Source organism: Eubalaena glacialis, chromosome 4, assembly GCF_028564815.1.
Source record: "Eubalaena glacialis isolate mEubGla1 chromosome 4, mEubGla1.1.hap2.+ XY, whole genome shotgun sequence".
Taxonomy (NCBI): domain Eukaryota; kingdom Metazoa; phylum Chordata; class Mammalia; order Artiodactyla; family Balaenidae; genus Eubalaena; species Eubalaena glacialis.
In genome coordinates this window covers 94,591,788-94,617,292 of record NC_083719.1, presented here as the reverse complement: position 1 = coordinate 94,617,292, position 25,505 = coordinate 94,591,788, and positions in this window count along the sequence as shown.

Genomic DNA, 25,505 nt, shown 5'->3' with positions numbered 1-25,505 from the left:
TGATTCTTGCTACTACACGCTTACTTTTTATAAGTCTTTTCTGTGCACATGAACTAAATGAGTGTTTTTGAATGCTTGGAGTTTGTTAATTATGATGTTTAACTCTCCTGTATCTTTACTAATATTATGTTTGATTAAACTATAAATCACTGAGAGAGCTGTTAAAAAATTGAACTATCAATGTGGATTTGTTAATGTGACCTCATAGGTCTGGCAGCAATCCTTCATATATTTAGATGTTATGCTATTAGGCGAACACAAGTATAGAATTGTGATATTCTTCTTGTGACCTTCTTGTTTTATCATTGTATGGTGACTCTCTTTATTCATAGTAAGTCAGGATGCCTTTGGCTTAAGCAGTTAGGAATCTTATTACCTTTTTTAGAAAGAAGTCCCCAAAAAAGAGAGGTAGAGGGATGAAGGAGTGGTAGCCATGAGAATGTGCCTTGCAGACTTCTAACTACAGAGAGCATGATCAACCAAGAACCTTGGTTGCTGTTCTCTGAAAATCATTGCAGTGCTTTCATGGGAGCCGTGGTTCGCACAGGCTGCTCCCCACCAGTGACTGAGTGTGGCATTGAGGCTTAGGCAGGCCCATTCCTGGGAGACACAGGACTCCTCTGACAGCTGGCTTTGGCTTGTGGACCCCCAGACAGTCTTGGACACTTCCATCCAACCTTTCTTCACTCAGGAGTCAGACTTGCGTTGCAATTGGATGGCTCTTCCAGCCTTTCCCACCTCCCTCCCATTTCCTCCCATTTCCTTAATAAAATCCTTGCATGTTTAATCCTGTCTTGGTATCTCCTTTTCAGAGGACCTGTTTCAACACAGCAGGGCTGCTTATTTATTGAATTAGAAGCTTGATGATTTCATCAAGGTTCCTGATTCCCTTCATTTCTCACTCTATCATCCTCAGTGCGTTGTTCTGCTCTCAGGCCAGCTCCCTTTATGGTCACTGTGGTCACTGCAGGCTGCATATTCAGACACAACAATATCCAGAAGGAGGAAGGGATCACATTTTCCAGTGATCTCTTTAATCCTGAGAAAATCTTTCCTAGAAGCCCTCCAGCAGCTTTTTTTTTTTTCTTCTCATTGGCCAGAGAGGGGGTGATGTGTCTGCTTCTCAATCACTGGCAAGTGAAAAAGATCTCAATGATTGACAGACACAAATTAATGTTAACCCCTGAGTTGGGGATGAGGTCACATCTCTCTAAGTCGTACGGTAGAGAGAGGGTAACTGAACAAAAGCAGGGTTCTATTATGAAGGAAGAAAGGAAAAATGGATATTGGGGAGGCTAACAACTGTCTGCTATATTTAATAACACTTTGATCTTTAGAATCTATTTCATCAGATATCAATGTCACCTTTCTTTTGGTTAGTTTTCACTGGTATATCTTTTTCTGTTTCTTTACTCTTAACATCGCTGTATCATTTTATTTTAGTTGTCTCTGCGTAGACAGCCTATGACTATATTTTGGTTTTGTTTCATTTTTCCCCCAGTCTGAAAGTTTTTTACTTTTAGTTAGTATGATTAGTACATTTACACTTATTAGAATTATTGAGATAATTGGATTTATTTCTGCCATTTGATTTTTCTACTTTCTTTTTTTAAATTAAAAAAAATTATTTGTTTGTTTATTTATTTATTTAGGCTGTGTTAGGTCTTTGTTACTGTGTGCGGGTTTTCTCTAGCTGCGGCGAGCAGGGGCTACTCTTCGTGGCGGTGCACAGGCTTCACATTGTGGTGGCTGCTCTTGTTGTGGAGCATGGGCTCTAGGTGTGCGGGCTTCAGTAGTTGTGGCATGAGGGCTCAGTAGTTGTGGCTTGTGGGCTCCAGAGTGCAGGCTCAGTAGCTGTGGCGCACGGGCTTAGTTGATCCTCAGCATGTGAGATCTTCCCGGACCAGGGATCAAACCCATGTCCCTTGCATTGGTAGGCGAATTCTTAACCACTGTGCCACCGGGGAAGCCCCACTTTTTCTACTTTTTATTTATTGTGCTTTTCCCCCCTTTTTTGTATGCCACCCTTTTTCTGGCCTTGAAGAAAAAGCTTTTTATTTAAAAAAAGTCAAGTATATATAAAAGTAGAAAAATAGTATGATAAACTCCCATATTCTTCTCATGTAGGTGTGACAGTTATCAATGTTTTGCCACATATATGTTGTTTAATCCTTTTCTCTCTTTTTGTTGTAGGTTTTAAAGCAAATCACAGATATCATAGTATTTCACCCTAAATATTTAAATGTGACTGGTTGAGTTCTCTTTATCTTCCCTTTTTGCTCTAATTCTTTAAAATTATATTCATATTCTATTTGTTTTGAACATGCATAGTTAGTCTATTCTCCCAAAAAAAGCACAGGCTTTAGAATTAATTTCCCCCCTTATATATTACTCTTGTCTAGTGGTTTAGTTCCATCTTGGTGTATTAGTTAGGCTATGCTCAGCTATACTGTGATAAATAAATCCTGAAATCTCAGTTGTTTAAAATAAAGGTGTTTTCTTGCTTACAGCCCAGTCTCATATGGATTGGGAAACTCTACTCCAAGCAGGACATCAGGGAATCAGTCTGCTTCCACCTTGTAGCTATGGCATTCAAATATCTGACTTCTGAAGTTCTGGTGAAGGAAAAAAGAGCTAGAGGATTTGGGGGGATGATTTTAAGGCCTAGCACCTTAGAATCCACCCACTTTCCATTTCATTGGCTCTAAATCAATTAAATAGACTCCAGGCTATTTAAGATGGTCGCTAAGAAATGCAGTCTCTATTTTTAGAAAAAAGTCTGTATAGCATATCAACTCTTACTTTAACTCTTTTTCTTAAAATTGCTTCATTTTCTCACTACTTCTATTAGCATCTTGAGCTACCATAAAAAATATAATAGGCTGGGTGGCTTAAACAAAAATTTATTTCTAATAGTTCTGGAGGCTGGGACATCCAAAATCAGGGTGCCGATAAGGTTGCATTCTGAAGCCTCTTCTCTTGGCTTATAGGTGATCACCATCTCACTGTGTGTTCACATGGCCTTTCTTTAGTGTGTGAGTAGAGAGAGAAGCATTCTGGTTTCTCTTCCTCATCTTTTAAGGGTCCCACCGTTAAATGGCCTCATTTAACTTTGATCATCTCCTTATAGACCCTATCTCCAAATACAATCACATCGCAGGTTTGGGCTTCACCATCTGAATTTTGGGGTCCACAATATAGTCCATAGTACCTCTGCTGCTTGGAGCAGGAACATGACCAAAAAACCAGTCAGATCCCTTTTTAGGGATTTATACAGATATTGATGGAGGAAGAGTGGTCTCTGCACCAGACATAGGGATACATAAAATTGGATCTGCTGGGGGTCACTGTTGCCACCACATGGGTAAGGCCTGATTGAAAGAAGTCAATTGAGTGAAAAATTGAATGGAAAGAAATGGAAAGACGGATAAAATCCTGACAACATCATTAGAAACTTTGAATTTAGTTGTAACTGAAGTTAGATTTAATCTCTGTATTTCTCAGTTATGTTAGTCAGTATGTTTCATGTTTTTACTTAGAATCTCTGACACTTGCGGTGGCAGAATCCTGAAAATACAGTGGTGCCAAATAGAGACTGGTAATATAGGTAAATGTAAGCCCAGAGAATCAGGTAATTTACTGGTTGATACTTTGTTGAGTCGCATGACATGATGTTATTAACTTACTGCCTGCTGTTGATGCCTCAGGATTTCCTCTACAACAGTAAACCATAACTGAACTCGACCATAGCATTCTACGCTGCAGTGGATTAGGTACCTGTTGAAAAAGAGAATTAGGGAATTGGGCTTGGGAGAAAGATTAAAAACTTTGTTTTTTGTTGTTTTTTTTTTTGGCTGGATCCCCCGTTCTATATCTACTATGAGTGAGGAAGCCTTTGACTGAATCAGAAAATCCTGACTCAAAATGATTAATCAATAAGAAAATTTACTATCTCCTATATTTGCTTCAGGTGTAGTACAAAGCAGTGGCTCAGTAATGTCACCAAGGACCTAGGTTCTTCTGTCTCTCCATTTTGCTGGTTTTAGTGTTGGCTTGATCCCAAGACTAGTTCTGACATTACCTCAAGGTAGCCTTCAGTGTTACAGGGACTACCTACTTGCCTTTCCATGTCCACCTGCCTACCCCGGACCACTAACAGTGGTCAGGGAAATACCATTCTCTTTTTGATTTAGATTAATCAGAAGCCGAGTTTCTTGCGCCTGAGGATACATCATGACTGGTCTCAGTGTTGGGTCTCTGAGTCCCCCAGCTCTCCCTTAAGGCACATAGTGGGAAGCAGTGGATAGATGTATAAAATTGAGGTTCTGCTATTAAGGAAAAAGAAGACAATGAATGTTGGATTGACATCAGCACTGTCTACTATCAATACATACTGTGTTGTAGCAATGAAAGAGAAGAGCTGGATTTACCTATGAATTCAAAGGAGGGGCTTAATATTACCTTGTTACCAAGGTCTTTTTCCTATGAGTGGTAGTACATCACTCTGATAGTTCCCATGGCAACATGAAATTCAGGTGAGTCCTCACAACTTGTATATAGCAGAGGAAGAACATAATGCCAAATTTGTTAGTTTGTTAGTGAATATCTTAAGTCTCAGATCTTAATTTTGGGACCCAGAATAGATTGCACAAGAGCTAATGATACTGTATAAAGGGGAATATTTAAGCCAGTCTTTGAATGACATTGGAAATGTGAGGCAGCTTTGGAACTTATGGAATAGTGGGGGAAACATTGCAAGACATCCTGGTTGGATAGGCCTAGAGATCTGTGGGGAAAATTTTAGTAAGTCACTTAAGATAGTATAAAAATTGAACAGTTTATATATTAATTGCATGAGTAGAAAAATAAATCAGAAGAAGTGCAGTGTTTACTGGGTACCTGAACCACAATGTACTTGTAGTTGTGGGCATCCCGTCCCCCAGATTAGAGAAAGTGTTAGATTCATAATGAGTATGAAGCAGCTGTTCCATCAAGCTGTTTTCCAAATGGGCTTTCACCATTATTGTTGTTGTTATAGAGAGAAGTGATTTTAGTGTGAATGTGAAAATGAATTAATGTTGCCTGTCAGGAAACAAAACCAGTGCCAGGAGATCAGCTTATGCATAACTGAAATATTGAAAAAGAAAACTCTGGGAAATCAGAGAGCTAAAAAGACAATGATCCCAAATTCATACTAGTCTTGGAACATGGAAGTCAATGTTCCACTCTAGAGATGAAAACAGCTTTGGATAAGGCACTTTGGTCACTATATCCAGGCAAACTGCTCCCAACCTGAATACCAGATAAAAATATCAATTCCTTGACTATCTGAGTTAATCTGGGGTAGGGTTGCCATACTTAGCAAATAAAAATATAGGATGTCTACCTAAATTTTAATTAGTTGGAGGTTAAGTATGTCCTAAATATTGCATGGGGCATGGTTGACACTAAACATTACTCACTGTTTATCTGAAATTCAAATTTAACTGGATGCCCTGTGGTAACTCTAATCTGGGATAATTGATAACATTACATTCTGGGAATCAAGATAATATTATAGTTGCTTTTGAACTCTTCCCTGAAATGCCAACACCAGACTCTTACTAATCCTTCATGGCAGATTATATTATATATCCCATCCCACATTGTCTTCTGACAATGTGACATTTACACTCTTCTTTTGAGAAGTGGGTTCTGGGTGGACTTTGTAACTGCCTTGACCAATAGAGTGTGGTGGAAGTAACACTATTTGATTCCTAAGCCTGGATTATTAATGGTAGGATAACTTCCAGTAAGCTCTCTTTCTCTCAGTACATGTACCGTGGGAGCTCTGAGCTGGCATGTAAGAGTTTTGGCTACTCTAAAGCCACCAGGCTGGAGAGAGCATGTGGAGAGACCACATAGAGACAGAGAAGATGCCTGAGGAGCCTTGGTGTTCCAGCCTCCAGCTATCACACCTCTGTTTAGATAACCCCAGCTTTGAGATGACCCCAGTTTCAACCACTATTTGACTGCAACCTCACTTAAGAGTGAGCTGAACTGCCCAGCCACGCCACTCCCAAATTTTTGACCCAAGGAAACATGAGAGTTAATAAACGATTATTGTTTCAAGCCACTATGTTTTGGGTTGATTAGTTACACAGCCACAGATAACTAATATATACTGGTTTTTTGGGAAGAGGAATGACACCACTTTCTAGGTTAACATCTTTTATAATTGTCTTTTAAAATAAGTTGCTTTGTTTTTAGGGATGTGGACATAGTAATATGCCCAAATCTTTATTTAAGTCAGGTTCTGAAGGATTTACTGTTACTGTCTCTTCAGCTACCTTTTTGAAAGTTAAAACAAATGGAGTTAGTACTACAGGAAAATTGAACTGTCCATGGGGAAAAAGAACCCCCAAACAAAAAACTTAGTCCCAGTATTGTATAATGAAATAAGCACTGATATAGGAGACCTAGGTTGTCTTGGCTTTGACACTAAGTAGCTCCTGGACTTTGAGCAAATTACTTATTCTCTAAAACTCAGTTCTTGTATCTGTAAAATGAGGCATGATTCTAGATACAAGTGATGGCAAGTACACAGCATGCAAGCTACCATTTTCCCTAGCAGGCATCCCTAATGAATTATAGCAGTCTTTCCACAAGAAATGACTTTAGAGTTCTTCTCAAAGCGGAACTCCAAGCAGTCAGGAGCAGTCAATCACAGTTGGCAACAATGACAAAATCACTTTTTTGCCTTCCCAGACCTTGAACATGTATACTGTTACTTCCAGCATTAAAATTTAATATCTCTATAAGTTTTTAAAGAGTTGCTGAAGTGGTTGCAGAAGTCATGTTGGAAATATCTGAAGACTTAAAGAGCAACATTAATTGATTATGCATTGAGTGTGACAAAGCTATATATGTATTGTGATGGGTAGAGTGATGAAAAAGACAAGTTTCTCAAAGAAAGAAAAGGAGAGACACAAATAACTTTAATTAAAATAGTTCTATCATCCTGATTCAAATTAGACTGATTTTGCCCAGATGGTTAGGTGAGACCATCTTATACTTGTATCTTCCTATCCTCCCAAAAGCAGTATAGAACAACCAGAACACAAGGCCTCAGCTGTGGCCTTGAGGACAATGTAAGAAAAGAGGTAGTGATGTGTCTCAGGAGTACTTTGTTCACTTAAAAAATTTTTTTTATTTAACTGATCTATTTATTGTCTATTTTTTTATTTATTCCAATTTTTATTGGAGTACAGTTGATTTACAATGTTGTGTTAGTTTCTGCTGTACAGCAACGTGAATCAGTTATATATATATACATATAGTCACTCTATTTTATTTTATTTTTTGTTTTTATTATTTTTATAAATTTATTGATTTATTTTTGGCTGTGTTGGGTCCATTGCTGCCTGGGCTTTCTCTAGTTGCGGCGAGCGGGGGCTACTCTTCATTGCAGTGTGTGGGCTTCTCATTACGGTGGCTTCTCTTGTTGCAGAGCATGGGCTCTAGGCATGTGGGCTTCAGTAGTTGTGGCATGCAGGCTCAGTAGTTGTGGCACACAGGCTCAGTAGTTGTGGCACACAGGCTTAGTTGCTCTGCGGCATGTGGGATCTTCCTGGACCAGGGATCAAACCCATGTCCCCTGCATTGGCAGGCAAATTCTTAACCACTGCACCATCAGGGAAGTCCCCACTCTTTTTTAGATTCTTTTCCCATATAGGTCTTTACAGAGTATTGAGTAGAGTTCTCTGTGCTATACAGATAACTTATTAGTTATCTATTTTATATATAGTGGTGTATATATGTCAATTTTGATTCCAAGTGTATCTAAAGGATCCAGCTGTATAGCAGCTCCACATGAAACTCCAATTCTGGAAGAAGTCAAGAGTCAACTCCTCTCAGCTCCCTACACCTGGGCTTATTTCCCAAGAATTCATACTCCTCTGTAGTACTGATGACAGCTCCCATCTCTCACTCTTCCCTTACAGGGTTCTCTGCTTTTAATTTAGACCTTCTTTCAACTGTATTACTATCTGCTTATTTCTCCACCCTAGGCTTGGAAATCTCCCTTAAAGGCCACCACCAACCCCCTTTTCACATGCCTCTTATTTGATCATTAGCCATTTGTTATCTTTCCCTATCTTGGACCAAGTTTTCAAAAATTTTCTCCAAGCATGTGGTTAGAATTTCTTTTCTAAATTAGATGAAGTTTCAATTTTTGTTTCTGTGTAACATGTTTTTGACCATTATATATATTTTAAATGTACATATTCAGGTGCAAAACTTCAATATAATTTTTTGAGTTCTTGAACTATATAGTTCAGGACTCCCATTTCAATATCATCCACACCGTTGCATGTTAAATCCTGACCTCTTTGCATAGACTACCCCATATCTGAACCAAATAATAAAGTAACTGATCTCAGAAAGTAAAGGAGAAAGTCTCATTTCCAGCTAGGAGAATTGGAGAAGGAACTCTAGAGGAGGTAGCATCCTTGACCTTGAAGGACAGATAGGAAATCAGAAGGCAGAAGTAGAATGGGGTGGGAATGGGAGAACATTCCAGACTGAGGAAAAATCAGGAGCAAGGCATGAAGACAGAAAGATAGAAGCATGAAGTGTAGTTTTGCCTGCAGTGTAGTTGTCATTAGAGTAGAAGAGAGACGGTGGAAAGACTATCTTTCAGAGGCCCTTGGTATCTATGGATTGGTTGATTAAGTAATTAAAGGCTAGTCCTGCTTCACTTAATTTTGGGGAGTAGGTGATATATTTGCATGTGGTCTCTAGTGCTTAGTCTCTGTTCTATTTTTGAAAATTAAGGTTTGGAAAAGATGGCTCTCTTGTCTATGTCTCCAGCCTTTTCTGTGGGAGAGAAATGTGGCAAAGGCAGAATTCTTTCTTTTCCCACTATAGACATCCCCTAAGCCTCTAACTGTTGATCCTTCTTGTATACGCTTAAACATGAATGTATAAATTGGGCTTCCTAGGAGCCACTAGAGAAGTAACACAGATTTCTTTCACAAAGAACTTTGTCTAGCAGTCATTCTCCCTTTATTCATCCATTCAGGGAATGTTTGTTGAACATCTACTTGGTATGAGGCAGTGAACTGGATATTGGATGTAGATTAGTATAAAATATAGAATATCCTTCGCCTTTAGGGGATGAACTCCTGAGGAGCAAATGTTAGGCATAATTTGTCAGGAGAAACTGACATGCAATAGCACACATTATGCCAAATGTCAAGAAGGAAACTAACGGGCTGTAAATATAAAGACTCACAGGGGAAAGAAATTGGGAGATTTGATCAAACTGATATGCTCTAGCCAATACCAGCCTCAATCCTTAGAAATAATAAAGAGGCCTTTTTAGTCAGTGTACTATATAGATAATACTAGCTGCTGTAACAGATAAACCCCAAACTCTCAATGGTTTCACATAACAGAATTTTATTTCTTTTTCATGTAAAATTTAAAATGGGTATTTATGATGAACTGGTGGCTCTCCTCCAAGAGGTGATGTAGGGATCTGACTCCTTTCTTGTGGCTTTGTCCCTTTCACCATCTGACTTCTAAGGTTGCTGTGTTCATCAGCTCAAGTCTTAAGAGAAAAGAACCCTGTGGATCAAAAGTGGGAAAGACTTGGAACTGGGCACCTTATTTCTTCCCTCATTCTTTGGCCATATCTGCCTGGATGGGAGGCTGGGAAATGTAATATAGCTGTGTGTATAGAAAGAAGAGGAAACAGTTTTGGTGACCAGCATATGTGTATATATCCTTGTGTGAAACATTATCAAACAGATCGTGTGTTAGGCCATGAAAGAAACCCAAACCAACATAAAAGAAGGGAAAATCACACAATCTGTATTCACTGTCTACAACACAATCCAAGTAGACATTCTCAACAAAAGTTAGTTCCTATCCCAAAAAGTCTTTACAAAACCCTTTAAAATAAGTTTTGGCTTACTGAGATTATAAGAATAAAACAACAAAGTATTTAAAAATGAACAACACTAAAAGCAGTATATATAAAACTTTGTGCTATGGGATATGGTCAAAGTGGTAGGCAGAAGAAAATGTGTAGCTTTAGAACCATATATTAGCAAATGAGAAAAATAGAAATTAACTGAACTGAGTGATCAATGTAAGAAGTTAGAAAAATAACAAAATGAATTAGAGAAATCTATAAAGAAAGACTAACAAAGATAAGGACAAAAATAGAAGATAAAGACAAAATAGAAAACAAATGCAAAAACAAAATCATGAGAGTAGATCAATAACAACATTTTCTTTCATTACTTTTTTTTAAATCTAGAAAATAGAAGACACTAATATAACAATAATAAGAAATGTGAAGGGGACATAACTATAGATATAACACATTTTAAAAAATTATAAATATGTATAAATATTACCAATATATTTGAACATTAAATAAATTTGAAAATTTTTTTGCAAATATGAAAGATTAAAATTGAATAAAGAAGTAGTTAGAAAACCTAAAATCTAAAGCCATAGAAAACATTTAAAATGTGTAATATCTTCTTAAGTCTCAGGCAGTTTTATGAGTAAAGTCTTCCAGAACTTTAAGGAGAAGATAGTCCTCATGTTCTAGAACAGAGAAAAACATGGCACAATACTCAACTTATTTGAGGAACCTAACACTTTGTTTTACATGGGTCCAAAAATCTGAAATGAATTCTTTACAAATGTAATTTAGCAGTGAATATATTATGATCAACATAGAGGTCATTACAATAATGGAAGAAGGGCCTACTTTAAAAAAATCCATTGATGTAATCACTATTTTAAAGAACATATGAAGAAATATCAATTCATTATCATCTCACTAAATGTAGGAAAGCATTTGGTAAGAATAAATACCAACTTTAAAGAAAAATCCAGAGAAACTAGGAATAAATGAAACTTCTTTACTTTGATACAGGCATCAACATCAAGCATCATTTCTGAGGGTAGACTAGGACTATGGCAAGTGCTTATACTTGTATCTTGATATCCTCCCCAAACCAGTATAGAATAACCAGAACACATCATATCATGCCTTCAGCATAAGTAAAGGGTAAAAGATACTGAATTTCAAATTAACTGTTAATAAAAAATGAAAAAGCACCAAATCCCAGTGAGTGAATGCCCATGCTTCTGGTGTAAGTGTTTGGGGCAAGTGAGGGCAGCCACAGTAAGGGCAGAAAAACTGGGTAGAAGAGAGAAGTAGAGAGCTGGGGTGTGCTTGGAATTGCTTGAAAGCAACCACCTGAAAGAGAAAGTTCATTTGAAACATAAAAATAATAAAAAAAAGTGTCCTGTTAGATTAGAGCACTGATCATAGAGAGGGTCTTAAAATTATGCATGATATGAGGTGGTAGTCTTTAAAAAGCATATCTTCTGGGTGAAGAAGGCAACAAAGGTGGTAAAGGGAAAGTTAAGGGTAAATTTTAGAGTCCTTTGAGACAAAAAAGAAGGAAAAAACCCAGAGGACCACAATTCCTTCTCCAAAAAAATAACCTCCCCCCAGAAGCACACAAACATAGTACTAGGAAGTGAGAGGTTTCTCAAAAAGTAAAAGGATGGAGACACGTCAAAGGGACACAGGACCCAACCTGAAATAATTGCCAATGAGCAAAGGTGGACTATTTTGAGCAACAAAATATTGGATTATAAGCCAAAGTATAAAATAATATAGATGAGTCCATACTGCTATAAATAAATGATGAAATAAACTCATAAATGGGGAAGAACAGACTACTTTTTCTATATAAGAATTCCAAATAATATATGTTTTGTTTTGTTTTTTTTATTAATTTATTTATTTTTGGCTGTGTTGGGTCGTTTCTGTGTGAGGGCTTTCTCCAGTTGCGGCGAGCAGGGGCCACTCTTCATCGCGGTGCACGGGCCTCTCACTGTCGCGGCCTCTCTTGTTGCAGAGCACAGGCTCCAGACGCTCAGGCTCAGTAGTTGTGGCACACGGGCTTAGTTGCTCCGCAGCATGTGGGATCTTCCCAGACCAGGGATCGAACCCGTGTCCCCTGCATTGGCAGGCAGATCCTTAACCACTGCGCCACCAGGGAAGCCCCCAAATAATATATGTTGATATTCCCCTCTCCAGGAGGTAAAGCTTAGATCCTCCCCTTTTGACTGTGGGCTGGACTCTATGACTTGCTGCCAAAGAATAGAGTGAGGAAAAGGAAAAATAGAAACTTTACAGTGGAGAAAACTGGCAAATGCTGCCTTTATCAAGTGATCAAATTTAACATCACTAATGAAAACATGAGGATATCCTGTACCCTGTGATGTGGTATGATGAGAAAGTCACCTCACCTCTGGTATTCTTTCCAAACACTGTCTTGGTTCTTTCCAACTCTAAACCTAGTCTAATTTGAGAAAAAATCCAGCCAAACCCAAACTGAGGGGCAGTCTGCAAGATATCTGATTAGTATTTCTAAGAATTGTCAAGGTCATGAAAAATTAGGGAAGATTGAAAAGATTTCGTAGAGCGGAGGAAAGATGGCAACTATATGCCATGTGTTAACTTGGATTGGATCTTGAAACAGAAAAACATATTAGTGGAAAAACTGGTGAAATCCAAATAAAGTCCAGAGTACAGTTAATAGTAATATACCAAGGTTGTTTTTTCCTAGTTTTTATAATTAACACTAGGGGAAACTGAAATTGGCTGATGGGTATACAGGAGTTCTCTGTACTCTTTGCAGCTTTTCTATAAACGTAAAATTATTCCAAAATAAAAAGAATATAGAAACAAACATACAGACAAAAGCATTGAACCCATCTACTAAAGAAACTGGACTTTGCTCACTGATAGAAGATGGCACCTTTGAATTAGGAATCTAGAAAAGCACCTCAAATTTGCAAAATGAATAGAAAAAAATGGGATACATCTATATAAAATTACTGTATCTGAAAATGAGAATTAGTCTGCCTCAGCTGATGACGGTTCCCCTGTCCAAACAAACAAGCAAAGCAACCCAGAAGCATTAGAGAACTGTCAGGCATCTGTCCAAACTGATGAAATGTACTTCAGCGAGCATTTGGGGATATGATAGCCTATCTTGAGTCAGAAATACAAAAACCAAAAACAGAAATAGACAAAATCAAAGAAAGAAATGAAAAGAGAGTTGATTAAACTCATGAAAGAAATAGAAGAAAGGAGACCAAATCATCTCACAAATGAAGACTAAATTACAAGTTGCCAAAGGGAAAATAGACTCAAAAGGAAATTTAATAGGAGCATTCAAGAAAGACAGAAAATAACCAAAAGAATAAAAGTGGGATAAAGATAGAAGTAAAAAGGGTCAGAGAGGAAGTGGTTGAAATGGAAGAAAAAGAAGAAATAACAAATGTTTGATTAAAGCCCTTGAAGAAGAAACAAAATATGAAAACAAAACTGACATTTAAAACTTTAATTCAAGAAAACTTTTTAGAAATAAAAAGATCTAGTTCTACATATTAAAAAAGCTCACTGGATACATGTAGAAATTAACCCAGAAAAATTAACTTTAAGATGTACCTGGGAAAAATAATTAGACTTAAGAGATAAAAAATCCTCAAGGCCACCAGGCATAAGGATCAAATAACAAAAGTCAAGGTGTCAGATTGGCATGATTTCTCAAAAACAACATAAGAAACAAGGCAACTATGGAGCAGCATTGTCAACAAAGTGAAAGTGTGAACTAAAAATTTATATCTAGCCAAGATATCCTTCAAGTAGCAAAGGTATCAGTAAACAATTTTAAACATAGAGCAACTTAGGGAATTCCCATTATTTCCACCACTATTCATCATTATATTGGAGGTATTGACCAATGCAATTAGAGAAGCAAAATCAGCTAGGGAATAAGAATTGAAAAAGAAGTAAAACTATTTCAGTTTGCAAATGATATCATCACATACCTGGAAAACCCTAGAGAATCAATGATAAAATTACCTCAAACAATAAAAAAGTAGTAAAGTACCAGGTTATAGTTATAAAATTAATATACAGAAATAGTCTTAATATCCACACATATAAAAAATGAGGTTATATAGGTAGAGAAAACCCAACATACAATAGGAACAAAGAAGACTAAATATCTAGAAATAAACTTAACAAGAAATGTGCAAACCTTATTTTGAGGGAACTTTAACACTTTTGGAAAACTCAAAAGTATACTTGAACATATGGAAAGACACACCCTATTCTTGGATAGGATGACTCGCTGAATTCATGTGTGAGTTTAATACAATCCTTATAAAAATACCAATAAGCATTTTTTGGGGGGGCTAGACAGGTTGTTTCTAAATATCATTTGGAAACACAAACATGCATGAATATCCAGGAAAACAGCAAAAAAAGAAAAAAAAAAACAAGAAAAACCATGAAGGAGACTAATCTCATCAGACATTAAAACATAATATAAAGCCTCTATAATTCAGGCAGCGTGATACTGGTACATGAGTAAACAGAGTAGTGAAAGAACATGAAAAGTTCAGAGAAAGACTCAAGTATATAAGGAAATTAAGCATATGATAAAGGTGATACTCAAATTACCAAGTCAAAGATTCACTTTTTAATAAATAGTGCTTAAAAAACTGTTTACCCCTTTGGAAAAGATAAAATTAGGTCATTCACTGACACCACACACAAGAATAAACTCCAAACGCATGCAGATTTTAAACATAAAACAGGGTGGTAGAAGAAAAAGGAGTGAATTCCTCTATATTCTGGGTATAAGGGAAGGTTTTCTAACTATGATTCAAAATCGAGAGGCTATAAAAGAAAAAACTGATAAATTTCACTACAGAAAAATAAAAATTTGTATGTCAAAAAGCACTATACACAAAGTCAAAAGACAAGTGGCAAACTGGCAGAAAATATTTCAGCAAATATTGCAGTCAAAGGATAATATCTCTATTGAATATAGTACTCTTAAAAATTGAGAGAATAAAATCCAAAATCTTGACAGGAAAGTGAACTAATGATATAAACTGATTTTTAAAAAAAGATAAAAATCGCCTTTAAATTAATGAAAAGCTCTTCAACTTCACTCATAATTACAGAGATGCAAATTAAAACTACATTGTGATACCATTTCTCACCGATCCTATTGGTGAAAATTAAAAATAGTATGACTAAAAATGCTGTTGATGAGGCTGGGAAAACAGTCACTTTCATATAATATTGGTGAAAATGCAAACTGGTACATCCCATTTGGAACGAAATCTAGCAAAATCTAACAAAATTATATATGCACTTACCTTTTGACTCAGCAATCCCACTTCTAGAAATTTACTTGAAGATATACCTCCCCAGATCTCAAAATACGTATATGCACATGGCTATTTATGGCAGCATTTAAAAAATTTCAAAATACAACTTAAGGAAACAAATACCCATATACAGGAGAGTGATTGAGTAAACCAAATAAACTCCACACAATGGAGGGTTAATGGGGAGAATCTCTATGAATAAAAGTATGTATGATTTCTGGGGGTATATTGTTAAGTGAAAAATATAAAATGCAGAAGAGTATCTGTAGTACGCTATCTTTCATGAAAGAAAGAAGAGGAAATAAGACAACATCTATGCTCATTTGTGCAACGCCCCCTTCCCCGCCACAAAAAACAAAAACAAAAACAACATAGGAAGGGCTGGTGAAACAGAATGGTATGAGGGATGGGAATGGGGTAGAAGGGATGGAGAGAGTGACACTTCTCTGCGTATGCCTCTTGCTATATTTCTGACTTTTAGAATCATGTTAATGTTTTTCAATATATATGTATTGAATATATATGTATAAAATATACATGTATTTTTTACAACTTTAAAAAAATCTGAAATTATTTCAAAATAACACTTAAAAATTCACACAAAAACCACTCTCTTTATAGTCAGAAATAAGTCAGTGGTGCCTGCCCTAATTGCTTTCATTGCTGCCATTCTACTTTGTACTAAAAATTTTACTGTATGCAATGAGGAGAACAAAATGCATAATATGCATTAATGTTAGAAGAAAAGTCACATATATATGCAGACGTTGTGTTTGTCTACTTAAAAATTGAAACAGAATCTCATGACATATGAATTGTGTTTCTAAGAGAGTAAATCAAAATGAAGGTATAAAAATCCACAGCTTTCCTATGCATGATCAATAAACAGTCAGAACATATGAGGCAGATGGTGTAAGATGCCAGGTTGAAGGGAATTGAGGGGTGAATGGAAGCAGGTTATAGAGACTGTGTGTGCAGGCAATTCTTTTGAGAATTTTGCATATGAAGAGAAGCAATGGCTGGCAGGGTATGTGCAAAAGGGTAGTTTTCTTTCTTCTTCTTCTTCCTCCCCTTCCTTGTTCTTGAGGAGAAATATTAGAGCATTTTGGGATCTCTACTAGAAATTATCAGTAGAGGGAGAAAGAATAATATTGCTGGACAGCAATGGTAACCAAGAGCCCTGTGAGAGCATTGGGATAACCTTAGGGAAGAATAGGACACTTCCTTAATTGAAACAGGAATTTGTGGCAGATATGTGCACATGGCAAAGTTGTAGATCTGTTGGTGTAATGATGAGGAAGCATTGTCAAGTATGAGGCAAAGTCAACATCTGAGGCTGAGAGGGGGTGGGACATTTGGGGAGACAGGTGAACATGTGAAAGAGTAATCTTAGAGGACTGGAAATCAAGTTTACTATAGAAAGGAGTAGAATTGCTGGGCAGTTGAGATTCTATTTGCCACTTAAGAATATGAAGTAAAAGTGAAACTATTCTTCCTGGTGGTTTATTTGAATTTCTCTAGCCATATTAAGCTGTTTTGAGTGCAGGCACAGAAAGGTGAATGGTTGCTTTGTATCCAGAGTGGGGTTTTTCCAGGTGGGTATGATGGAGGGAGAGAGGGGCAGTGGATGGTGTTTGCCAACACAAATTATGGTATGATTGTAATGATGGAGCATATCATCTAACCTGAGCAAGGAGGGAAGTGAATGGAGGATGAGCTCTGGATAGAGAAAAAAATTACTGGACCAGTGGATTGGAAGTCATGATGGGGTTGAAACGTTTAAAAATGGTGGTCTTTAAGCAAGTGAGGTAACAGGCGACGAGATTGTCTAGAGAGTGAAATGTTTGCGTTCCAGATGACAAAGTTGTACAATTTTTGGTGATGACAAGGTCCAAACGTGGTTTGACTATGAGAATAGGGGACTAAAAGTGAAGTCATGTCACAAAATAAGGAGGTCAAGAATTTGAGTGTCCCAGGGTGTCAGCAAGGTCTTCTATACGTGTGTTGGTATTATTAAAATGATAAAAGGCATTGGGGTGCAAAGGAATGTTGTTAAGCAAGGTGGTATGACCAGATGGCATAACCTCACAGAATAGGGGGTTTGTAAGAGGGTGAAGGTGCAATGGGGTGGACATGGCAATGAGAAACAGGGAGGACAACCCGCCCACCACAACATGAAACTTAAAACGAGAACAGCTTGTATCAGAGCCTACCCAGGGATGCTTTGATCTCAAAAGAATCAGATTTCAATTAAATGAGAAAGTGGAGGAGCTATTCCAAGAAGAAGATGAGTATGTAGGATTGTTTACTGATCACCAACATGAGTGAAAGTCTCTAGGAGAAAGGGGATCAAAGGCAGATTGGCTCAGATGGGATAGATAGAGCAGTGTGGGTGTAAAGGTTTCAGTAAAAGTAACCAGGGAGGGTTGTACTATGATTTGAATCATGATAGGATTCATCCTGTTCATTTTCTAAAGGGACAGGAATTTGCTTCACTGTATTTGGGTACAAGAAATATAATATTTATTTTATTTTTCCCTATTAAATCATACTCGGCTCTGAGTCTTTGTCTGCCTATCTGATAAAAAATGAAGTTTTAGGCATATTTGGTGGACCCCTTCTATTCCCTGGGGTTATATAAAAATGGGAGGTTTCTTACACTGTGCAGGGAGTTGCGGATGCCCTTCTGGGCTCCATGTCGTAATTGTTGCTGATAAACTCCTTATGGTCCAAATGGTATTTAATTTGAAGTCAGGCAGTTATTCTGCTTAAAAGGGTCTATTTTTTCAGCCCCAATTTGCCCTGTGAAATTTGACCATGGACTTCTAGGTTTGGGTCTCCTGGTCCAGCCCCTGGGAATCCACATCCTAGCTTTATGAGAAGACACTAGTGTCTCATTCGGTGGAGCATTCAGTGGGGTTGGGACACTGAACTCTGCCACTGGAAGAACCCACTTTCCTTTCAATCCTCCATATCTTCACAAAATCCTTTGTACCCTGAAGTTGGGGGAAACCCCATTTTAACTGTTTGTTCCCACGTGCGAAGTGTTTTGAAACAAATAGCTCTATTCTTTCCAAGAGTTAGGTCTGGAAGATAGAAAACACTGCTTGCCCACAGGGTAGAAGGAAGGGAAAAAGACTGCATTGTTTTTCATTTTGAGGCTATAGGGACATTTTTCTTTTCTTTTGTTTTACACAGCACAAGTCTATTGTCTTATAGTTCTGGTCAGAAGTCTGAAATGGGTCAAAATCAAAGTGTGGGCAGAGCTGCATTCCTTCTGCAGGTTCCAGGGGAGAATCTGTTCCTTGCCTTTTCTGGCTTCTCCAGGCTGCCCTCATTCCTTGGCTCATGGCCCCTCACCACTCCAGCCTCTGCTTCTGTGACCATCTTCTCTGACTCTGACCCTCCTGCCCCCTCACATAAGGACCTTTGTGCTTAGATTGGGCTCACCCGGATGATCCAGGATACTGTCCCCATCTCAGCAGCTTTAACTGAATCACATTTGCAAAGTCCCTTTTGCCATGTAAGGTGACATTCACAGGTTTTGGGGATTAGGACAAGGACAGCTTTGCGCCATTACTCTGCCTACCATCCTGCCACTATGTGGTCGGCTGTATCTGTTCTTCTCTTCTCAAGCCCATGGCCCTCTTCAGGCCCTCATTGTGCCTCTTCTGGAAGAGTCCATCAGCCACCTGACCGGTCTCTCTTTGTCCATCTGGCCCCTCTGCAATCCCTGTCCATTGCAGCTAGGGTGTCTCACCCAGAGCATAGGGACATTTTTAAAATCGCATTATTCTCATCTTCCTCTTAGAGTTGAGTGGGCATTCAGATCTTGTCCAGGGGTCTGAATACATTACCCATGGCATGGAGATTTCCAGGGCAGCTAGTCCTTCTGCTTTTAAGGTCTCCTGTGACTATACTTTAGAGTGACGAGAGGCACCGCTCCCTCAAACAGGCAGGGTGACCATGGCTTCACTCTCTGGCTCCCCGTCCCTTAGAAACTAGCACTACATGTGGAGCTGCAGAAACAGGAAAGACTTCCCCCAAACAGGACTCCGGGAGTTCTCCACCATTATGCAAATCAGTTAACACCAAACAGTTGCTTTCACAGTCACACAGTCATGGTGCCCAGAGTAATCGTTTCCGTTGCCACCATCGGGTGGGTGTGAGAGCTGGGCTCATTTTAAAACATATGACTAATGAGCATGTATCCGGGTGGTCCATCTGGTATTGATCGGGCTGATCTGAAATGATGGCAATGTAGCTGAGACCCGGGAACACAGTTTATGGGCAACTGACTGAGCTTTCATGACTTTCTGCTTGTGGGGGTTGGCGGTGGGAAGGGAAGGGTTTCCGGGTCTCCTATTTCACTCAGAATCTATCTTCCCTTTGAGAGCATTTAGTTGAAAGGTATCCAGGCAAATCAATTACCTAATAAATTTGTCACCTTCCGTTCTCTGGAAAATACAGACAGGGTAACACTGAAATCGTTTTGTGCAGAAGTAGCCTGTGGTCACTCTGGTTGACACCACTTGCCCTTTGTCTTGATCTCACTTAGGAAGCGGCACATGAGTGTGAGGAGCATCAGCTTCCAGGGAAAACAAATTGAGGGCTACATTCACGGGAAGAAGTGCAAGTTCAATCAGCCACTTGAATAATTAAGAATAGGAAACACAGGGTAAATCTGATAAATGCAACATGTAAAACAAATGTACTTTAATTCTTTATTATACATATTTATTTGATTTAGATGTATGTGACTTTCAGTTTATATTTTGATCTCTAGTATTACCTGGGGGTTTTCTGGAAATGGGCTAAAACCTGCATCTTATACCTCTATTTTCTATTGCTACCATAACAGCTTAACACAAACTGATTATCTTATCTTATAGCTCTGAAGGTCAGAAGTCTAACATAGGTTTTAGGCTAAAATCTTGGTGCCTGGGCTAAAGTCAAGGTATTAGCAGGTCTGCATCTCTTTCTGGAGTCTGTAAGGAAAAATCTCTTCCCTTGCCTATCCCAGCTTCTAGGGGCCACCCACATTCCTTGGCTTGTGGCCCCTTCTTCTGCCTTCAAAGCCTCAACATTGCATTTTTCTGACCCTTCTTTCATTCTCACGTCTCACTCTCATCACAGCTGGGAAAGGTGCTCCACTTTTAAGTGCTGTGTGGTTAGATTGGGCCCACCTGGATAATCCAGGATAATCTTCCCCTCTCAAGATCAGCTGAATAGCAATTTAATTGCTTCTGTAAACTTAATTCCCCTGCCATGTAACATAACACATTCAAAGGTTCCAGGAATTAAGATGTGGACATCTTTTGGAGTTATTATTATGGGTAGGCTATTGATATGCCTACCACAATTTCTTTTGTTTTATAATAATTAGATAATTCCCCTTGTAGGTCTATCAGAATTTATCCTAGTGTGCCAACAGAATTCATCTATGAGGAATGTTGAATAAGGACATTGTGGCCCTAGAAGTGGTTCATTTTTTTACTTTTTGGAGAACTCACTTCTCCCAGCCAAATTCCATACATATATTTTAAAGGTTGTTCTAAAAATTTTGGTCTACTTGAGCCATAGTATATGTGATTTATATTTTATTTTATTAAGTGTTCCATAGTATTTGTCATCTAATGATATTTGGAATTAGCTTTTATGTGTATAGATAGTGACAGGAAGAGGGAAAATTCATTATGAGGAAATAGGTTTAATCTAAGTTTCTGACTCTGGAGTCCTGATTGTACAGTGTCACATTCCTGTAGGAAATGAAAATGTCTTGAAGAGCTTACTGTCGTCACTTGAACATTAATCTTTCAAAATAAAAATGTCAATATTAGTGATTCTGTTAACATTGTCTCTGGTTCAAAATTTACTTGAAATTTTTAAGTCTTTTGACCCTGGTCATGCCAAAGGCAATGAAGTAAATGGAAATTACCTTGTCATCTTTCTGTTTCTCCATTTTCTTCTACATCACATCCATTCCTTCCACCCTCAGAGAATCAGGAATGGCTGCCGTGGGGAAGCCAATTCTTTGTATTAAAACTCTGGGATGCTGTTTGGTTTTTGCCCGCCTACCTCCACCTCAGCACTCACCAAGAGTATTCTCCACATAGTGGAAATAAGGTATCAGAGAGGGTAATTAATCGTGCCCAAGAACTCATGTCAGTATTCATCTCTGGTTCAGCCACTGTAAAAAGCATAATTATTCTTCCCACTTCGTGCACATTATAACCTGGTCTCTACAATGTTAGAAAATGTACTCCTCTCATCTGTCCTGTAGGAAATGGCCCATGTCAGAGATATACTCTTAGACTGCTGTTTGGCCAGTGCATCAAAAAAGAGGTGAAAAATAGTTGATATTTTTAATGCCAGAATTCTTGCATGATGACTCCTGAAAACCTTGATGCTCTGTAATCAGTTTTTTGAAAAGGTTGGACACAAAAGAATGCACTCAAGAAATCACTTACTTTTTCTCTCTGATTCCTGCCTTTAAGTCCATTTCCCTTCTGTTCCTAGATAATATCTTGGGTGGCTGCCAGAGTTTTTTAGCCACTTAAAAAATTTATTTTTATACAGTTTTTAAAGGTTACTTTCCATTTATAGTTATTATAAAATATTGGCTATATTCCCCAGGTTGTACAATACATCCTTGAGTTTATTTTACACCCAGTGGTTTGTACCTCCCACTCTCTGACGCCTATATGGTAATATAGCCACCTTTGAATTGTCTCATAGGAAACGAACATCAGAATATCACCTGGTATAAGCAAAAGCTCCTTGCCTCTGTCGACCACAGGCCCTCACCCACGCTTTTCCCAACCAGCACAAGGGAAAGAACACATGTAGTTTGTTCATTTACTCACCTCCCTCTACTTTTTCTTTTACTTGTGGTTGGCGGGTGTACAGGGAGAGCAGAGTAGGGGGAAAATACAGTCTTCATTGTATTGCCCAAGTGCTGGCTCTCTCTTACGGGCCCTTGGTTGGCTATTTTGACACCTTCCCACTGCGGACTCCTACACTGAGCCTCTCCCTAGTAGCTGACCTCTTATAACCCATCCCTACCTGCTCAGCTCTTGCTCCCTGGAGTACACTTCTGGCCAAACTGGTATTCAGCCAATATGGATCTGTACTGGGTTATCATTTGCTGGAGTCCATCCTCATTGTTTGGTGCTGGTGTCTTACTGGTATTTAAAATATTGTCCCTACTTCCAGTCTTTCTTCTTCTGGGGACACTTTCCATCATGTGGTCCTCCTGGGTGATCTCCTCTCCAGATGACTCAAAGCCAGTTACCTTCCATGGGATCCACTTAGTTTATGGCAATGACACTGGCAACACAGCCAGGCTTTCCAGCAGACTCTCATGAGCATAGCCAGGCACCAGTCTCCATTGTGTCTCCCTTCTCAAATCCAGGGAACAGGTATCAAGTTTCCCCAGGAACTCTTTAACCTCACCCTTCTCTAGCTGCCTGGCAACATCAAAGCCAGCAAAGCTCTTCATTTGAAAGGAAAAGTGAAAGAAGGAGAAAATACACAGTCATTTCCTGCCCTTTGTAATTCCTATGAAGACAATTTTCTGACACAACCGTATTCACTATTGAATTCAGGTCTCAAAGTTTCTTAAGTCCCATACTGAGTGCCCACTATGAGCAGGAGGGTGTTGGGCTAAGTGCTGCTGGAAAAGCCAAGAGGATTTTGTTCTTTAGTCATGCAGTCAATGCACTTGGAGGCTAGAAGGTGGCAAAGATAAAATCTTGACATGAATAGCTCAAAATCTGATCATGATAATAACAGAGGTATAGTAAATATGCTGTGAAAATTCAGAAAAGAGAAGTTATTTTCAGCTCAGACGACCAGTGAAAGTGTCATAGAGGAGATAGTGCTTTTTATCCAGTAAGACTGGATGAGCTAAAACAGTGGCTCTTAATCTGAAAACCAGCAGCAAACACTGGAGAAAGTGAATTTATTAGTAAAATACCTAACATTTTTGAGTCCTCACTGTGTGGTAGGCTCTGTGTTAAGTTATTTATAAGTAAAGAATTTAATTTTCACAATAACCTTTTGAAAAACATGCCGTGATTATCTCCATTTAACTGTTAGGAAAATTGAGACATTGATTAAATTAACCTGACCAAGGTCACGCAGCTAGTGAGTGATGGGGCTGGCATCTGAGTCCAGGGTTTTTCTGACTTTGAAACCCAGAAGTTAGAATCTCTCTAAAAGGCAAAAATGAACAGAAAGGCATGAGTTCATAAATGAAGGAGAATGCCCGCTAATGAAGACCAGATGGATACACACAAATGTTACAGTGTTTAGACCAGCTGATCCCTTAGTCCTCCCAGGGTGAAGCTCACCCCTGCTTCTGGGCCTCTGTTCTCATAGTTCTTACAATCTCAGATGTTCTCCCCTATCTTCTCTGCTTAGACCAATCCCAATATTTCTTCAAGGGCTAAAAAAGACTCATCATGATGAAGGCAGCCTTGATCCAGCATCCTCATAGGCCCAGGTTTCTGTACTTTTTCATCACCCATTGTAATCCTAGCTCACATCACTAAGTACTGGATGACATACTTTGTCTATTATTTCTCATTTAACTCTTCAGATGAACTATAAATTCTTAGAAGATGGAACTATATTTTATGTTCCTTTTGTGTTTCTCACAGTGCCTGGTAGTTCTGCTGATTGATTATAGGGTTGGGGGCTATTTTTAGAGTAGAATTAATTGCTGGTATCTAAAGTTCCGCAGGAAAGATTTGACCTTCCATTTTTCAAAACCTGTGGCAGGATAAAACTACAGGGTTGAGAAACTTCTTGTGAGTTCCAAATGTACTGGAGTATAAGGAAATTGAGAGGATGCTTGTAGTGCTGAAGAGTCATTAAAGATGCCTCCACAAGGGAGGATGTTGGGTTTGATAAGATCCAAAGCGACAGCAGGGAGAATCCGAAGATTCATAAGATCATTCTGCACAGAGGAGTGTGAGAAACACGAAGGGCCGTTGTTTTTGTCTCAAGTGTTTCCCTTCCCAGCAAATGATCCAAGGGAATATGTGGTTTCAGAGCTTCCCTTCTGTTCTCCAGCTTTTGTGACACCCTGGCAAATGCAAAGTATTGTGCGTGCATGAATTTCTTAGTTGAACAGGAAGAACTCGGGAGGCAGTGACAAATATTTCACAGTAACTCCCTGGCATCTGAGATGGTTTTCTGAGAGAACACAAGCTCCTATTTAGTGGATTCTCAGGGGACATCTGTGGGAGGAGCTTTCCATAGCAAATATGTACAGTCTCACCATCCCCACAGTGCAAATGCCATGAGACTTGTAAAATCTGGTGCAAACCAAGAACAATTAAGGGAGAGTTAAGGAAGTCGTAAGGAAAACTCATGACCACCCACTTTGTCCAGAATACTGCATGGTAATTAATTACATAAATCATACGTGCTGTTTTCAAGAAATCACAGAGTGTATGTAGCAGAAGGAAACTCAGGAAGGCAGGAGGCTAGGGTAAAGCAAAATCCGTATTACATTTATGAGGAAGTAAGAAGCACCTTTTGAGAACTGCTCATCTTGAAAAATATGACAGTGTCAGTCTTTAGAAAAAAAAAAAGGCAATCCAAAATACATCAATCTTCAAATAGCAGTAGAAACCTGGATATGGCTTTATTGAGAGTCTCCCCATCCCCCAAATTAAATCACAGTCACATGTCTTAACAGCTAAAGAGCCATGGCTGCTTATCTTCTTGGCTGATATATTTAGATTTTGTTCAGCACATGCTTGGTGAATTTATACTTGCCAAATTAATTCAAGTTGACTTGAATAAGAGCTTAGTCATGTGGATCTCAAAGTGGATGAAACTGATTAATAATAAATGTCAGAATTTTAAATAATGAGTGAAATGCAAGAAATGTAGACGAGAAGGCAGACTTTTGACACTACCTCTTTCCTTTCAGATCAGTGTCTGTTTGCTCCACCCTCCCCTCGCCAAAGAGGTAGGAAGGCTGCCAGGAGAGGGATAGCTAGAGAATGATAATTATTTTGTGAGTTCACCTTGCCCCTTTGTATATGTGCACATGTGTAGGAATCATCTAGTTGTTTTAGGTGCTTTAGTTTCCTGAGTTCTGTGACTGCCCTTGGACCCTTTTCCATATTGTCTAGGACAATGAGAGTATCCAAGGTGGGATCCTGCCAAGCTCTCCTTGCCCCAGAACTTGCCAAAGGCCTCCAGTATGCTCTGAA